The sequence below is a fragment of the Phocoena phocoena genome, chromosome 18 (assembly GCF_963924675.1).
Source record: "Phocoena phocoena chromosome 18, mPhoPho1.1, whole genome shotgun sequence".
Taxonomy (NCBI): Eukaryota; Metazoa; Chordata; class Mammalia; order Artiodactyla; family Phocoenidae; genus Phocoena; species Phocoena phocoena.
Genome location: NC_089236.1, coordinates 46666919 through 46672299, shown reverse-complemented (window position 1 = coordinate 46672299; position 5381 = coordinate 46666919). Strand labels below are relative to the sequence as shown.

Genomic DNA, 5381 nt, shown 5'->3' with positions numbered 1-5381 from the left:
TGAGTAAAACCCATTTTAGCTAGTGTAAGAAGGAAATAATATAATAAAGTTTATTAGAAAATTCACAGAACTCTTTCAGAGCCAGAAAATCAGACTTGAAGGCTATTCTATCACAAAGACCTAAATTGCACTGAAGAGTGGCTTTGGCTGAAACAATATTATATGGATTTAGTCACAGACCCTGCAGATAGCATTGCTGATGCTGGGTGGTTTGTATTACTCTTTAAGACTCGTAATTTTACTACAGAAAACTGGTTTCCTCAGCCAACATACTTAATAGAATGAATTCCAGGCAGCTCCAGTTTCTTCATGGTGCTTCTAATTAAGAGTATGATGCCTGTGTTTTAGTTTCAAAAGAATGTGCTTGAATTTGACAAAACATGGAACAATGAGTTCGGAAAAATCCAAATGTCTTCTACAATAGGACTGAAGAGAAGTTATAGGAAATCGAGAGAACTAGTAAAATAGAATGTTGACAACACTGGTTGTGTTATTAGGATTTAATATTTAATTGATACAGCCATTGCAGAAAATGCAAGTATTTTGAATATAGTAGTCACTAAATAAAAGTCTGCAAAATAATCAAAGGATGGTAATACCTATTAAATACAATAAATATGTATAATAAAAAATAACCTAAAATGTGCATGAATAAAAAGCAGCTATTCCCACAGTTAAACTAAGATTTAGAAGTTTTGTATATATTAGCAACATATAACAATTCTAGTAGCAATGGAAAATAAATGGCAAAACAAACTTACTAATAGCTTATTATTGGAATTTTAGTAACTCCAGCAAAATGCTAAAGTATTTTTAAAAATACTTTGGATCAGCTCCAAATTTTCCAAATGTTTGATTTCCTTTGCATGCTAGAGAATTTTAAGTTGTATCACACATATATAAATGATACAGTGATATAGATAGAAAATAGGTCTTTGAATATACTTTCTAGAAATTAATATATCAGAAATTATCACTTTTTTTCTTAAAGTTGTAATGAATAACTTTAGTTTAATATGCACTTCAAATTATTAATGTATTTTGGCAAGAAAATAAACTCTCTTTAGAGCAACAGTTTCAAGGCAAAACCTGAGTGTCTCTCACTGTTTTACTTATTCTGGTAGCAGAGACACTATTAGATAAATTTCATCATACAAATGTCTCTTTCTAAATAAACAGAATCAACATTTTCTACAAGGATCTGCTTCAAGCAATACTTACTATAACTATCACTTCAGATCTACTGTTTTTAGAACATTTTTATGTTATCTCAATAGAAATTGTTTATATTAATGGATTGTCATATATGCTTGCTGTTTATTTCATACATATTTTATTGTAATATTTACAATTTTTTTCTAAAATTATTTTTATTTACTTTGAGATTTTGACTGGATCACATCTTACTTCCTAGTAACAAAGGATGAGAGTTAGTCAAAAACAAATTATTGGCATATTATCTCTTATATCATAAAGTTTAAAGAGAGGGTTGAAGGTAAATAGAGATAAAAGGGAGTTGGAAATAGAAGAATAATAAAGATGAAAGGGAGGTAGAGGAAAAAGTTTTAAGAGACCTGAAATAGGAAAGAGGGGAAAGAAGGTTTGATATAAAAAATGAGATGGAGGCAAGAAGCTAGAAAACAGAAGAGAAAATAAATTGACATAAAGCATCTAAGAAAGAAATTACACAGTTTGTTGATAGAGGAGAAAAGGAGTCGTTTTTCTTAAATGTTTATAAGATAAAAGAAGTCTAATCATGTCTTTAGATGAATAGCATTGCATGGATCTTATAGGAAGAATATGAGAATATAACTGTCACAGTAAGTCACATCAACTCCAGAGATCCAGCATACTTTCTTTGATGTTTCTCAGAAAAACATGCTAGTTGCCTTCCACACCCGAACCTCGGGGAGTCTGTGATCCCTAGCTTCCTTTCGGTAACCCACTATAAACTCCATTCATGAATATATCTAAGCCTTTCCTGAACCTATTTATATTTTCAGACTATATAACCTTCTGCGATAATGGCTTGCATATGTTTACTACCAACTGTGTAAAGTACAAAGCATAAATCCCTTTTATCTTTTACCCTACATTGGGCATCCTCTAGTCCTGATGCACTTTAATTTGGTGAAAGGAATCCATCTTCACCTTTCATGATCTGGCAAAGTTTGAATCCATGCAGTCTCATCTGCAGTTTTATAAAACTGAATGTTCTAACTTTTTACAATATTTTGACATAGAAGCAAAGGTTTGCCAGAGCTTTACTTTTAATTAGTTACATGTTTTGAGAGAAATATCTCATATTTCTAGGTCCCCAAGTTATCTATAAATCAAAGTGCTTGATTAAGCATGCTTAAAATTTCTTCCTTCTTCTTACTTGCTTGTACATTACCACCCATTCCACCCCACCCCTAGGAGGGGGGAAAAAAAAAGATGTGGAAGAGAGGAAGAAAACTGCATTGTAGATGAGTACATGGTCTTTAGAGTTAAACCACCAGGATTCAAATTCCACTTCCTCCACTTAGCTCTATACCTTTAAGCAATTTACTTACTTCTCCATACTTTCATTTCTTCATCAGTAAATTGGGGATAATAATAGTTTCAGCTTCATAAGGCTATATTTTATTATCAAATGTGTGTTATGTGTGTGTGTGTGTTTAACTTAAATCAGCATCTACTATATAAAATCACTACATAAAAGCTGGCACATGTACACACACACGGAGAAAGAGCGAGACAGTGAGAGCAACACACCTCCATGAACTGGTGCCTTTATGTGATCATCCTATGTTGACTCTGGCCTTGGCCTTGTGACTTGCTTAAGCCAATGGACATCAGTGATGAGAAACAAGTCTATTTTGAAAAGTCTTTCTACATGGGGCTTTTGGAATTTTCCTGAGACCACCATGTAAAGAAGTCCAGTCTAGTCTATCTGGAGGCTACATAGAGCAAGAAGTCCAATCATCCCAGCTAGAGCCCAGATCCCAGTTGACCAACAAATTGCCTACAGCCACATGAGTTTGCTCAGGTGAGACAAGCAGAAGGACCACACAGCTTTCTGGTATGGGTGGTATGGGTCCTATGATAAGGACCATCATAGAATCATGATAAATAAAGTGGTTGCTCTTTAAAATCAATAAATTTAGGGTGATTAGGTACATAGTCCACAGATATATACAACTGATAGTTTGATCTCTGATTCTTCTCTATGTGCTAGTTTTGAGGGTTTATGACAGCAACTAAAAATTCACATAAAGCTAAACTAATAAATTCAAATCCCATTCTCTATTATGAGAAGTTCACACTATGTGTACACATATGACAAATATATGCAATTGCATTAAATTGAACAGATCAGTGATGTCTAATATAGTGTTCTCTGGGAAAAAGACTTAGAGATAGAGACTCCAGGGCAGGAATTTTATTGGGGAATGTTTTTAGGATTAATACATGTGAGGGAGTCAGGTAAAAGGGCTGGACAATGGGAGAAGTTAAACTGCACTGTAGTTGATGCAAGGGTCTCAACATCACACAAGGGCTCTGGAGCTGTGATGGCCCTTCAGCATTGTTCCTTGGTAGCACAGCTGTGATTAGTCACTGGATGAGAACTGCCTTCAGGGAGAGATTTTTAACCTTGGGTGAGGCAGAGGCAATATTTTTCTTTTTTTCTCCTTTATTTACAAGTAATTTTAAAATTGACATATAATTGACATATAACATTTCATGTTTCAGGTGTGTAACAAAATGATTAGATATTTGTACATATTGTGTAATGATCACCACAATAAGTCTAGTTAACATCTATCACCATACATAGTTACAATTTTTTTTCACTATGGTAAGAATTTTTAAGATATGTTCTGTTTCCATGTCTTGGCTATTGTAAACAGCACTGCAATGAACATTGGGGTGCATGTATCCTTTTGAACCACGTTTTTCTCCAGATATATGCCCAGGAATGGAATTGCTGGATCATAAGGTAGCTCTATTTTTAGTTTTTTGAGGAACCTCCATACTGTTCTCCATAGTGGCTGTACCAATTCCTAAGTGTCCATCGACAGATGAATGGATAAAGAAGATGTGGTACATATACACAATGGAATATTAATCAGCCATTAAAAAGAATGAAATAATGCAACTTGCAGCAACATGAGTGGACCTGGAGATTATCATACTAAGTGAAGTAAGTTAGACAAAGACAGATATCATATGATATTATTTATATGCAGAATCTAGAAAAATAAAAGATACGAATGAACTTATTTACAAAACAGAAACAGACTCACAGAATTAGAGAACAAACTTATCACTACCAGGGGGAATGGTGGGAGGGAGGGATAGATTGGCAGTTTGGGATTGACATGTACACACTGCTATATTTAAAACTGATAATTAACAAAGACCTACTGTACAAAAGTTAAAAAAAATTTTTTAAAAGTTATGTTCTGTTAGCAACTTTCAAATATATAATATGGTGTTGTTAACTAGTCACCATGCTGTACATTACATTTCCAAGACTTATTTTATCAATCTTTTCTTTCATAAAATATGGGTTTTATTAGTCAGCTACAGTCATAATATGATCATTATAGATTTCCCTTTTTCATTTGTCCCACCAAACACAAAGCAGAGCTATTTGCCAGTCTAATTTTCCTCATGTGGGTCACAACTTTGGTTTGCCAATAAAATCCCCTTTCTCAGCTTCACGGTTGAGAGTGACAGAAACTGCCTCTTCCTTCTCAGATGTAGACATCACAAGCCTTGGAATGATACACATTGGATGGTCCAATTGCAGGGAGGAAGGAGAAGGTGTCAAATTTAAGCAGGGTCCACTGCTTCTGTTCTACCTGATATTGGTACACTGTGTCCAGTGCTCTTGTGAGAGCCATTTTCTAATGAGGTACATGTGTTTCTCAACCATCACAGCTAAATGTGTGTCACAACCTATATAAAGGGCCCCAGTGTGACTCAGCTTCCACAAATTCATGTCATTTATATCAGTGCAATGGAGGTCATCATGGATTTTTCACCTGATGAGCCTCTGTGGATGCAAAGCTTTGTCCCTGCTGCCATCTTCATATGATTTTCCCAGGAAAATTGTTTTTTATTTTTGCGGTATGCAGGCCTCTCACTGTTGTGGCCTCTCCCATTGTGGAGCACAGGCTCCGGACATGCAGGCTCAGCAGCCACGGCTCACGGGCCCAGCCGCTCTGCGGCATGTGGGATCTTCCCGGACCGGGGCACAAACCCGCGTCCCCTGCATTAACAGGTGGACTCTCAACCACTGCGCCACCAGGGAAGCCCGGAAAATTGTTCTTTAATGGGTCTTTTGCTGAGACCAGGTTAAAATTTTTTGCATCCCACACATGTAGATTCAA

At 35.5% G+C, this 5381-nt stretch overlaps 1 pseudogene; it reads right to left on the bottom strand.

Moving 5' to 3' along the window:
• Positions 1 to 4561: 4561 nt before the first annotated feature.
• LOC136137881 (rab9 effector protein with kelch motifs pseudogene) lies at positions 4562 to 5082 on the bottom strand (annotated as a pseudogene).
• Between the last annotated feature and the right edge of the window lie 299 nt (positions 5083 to 5381).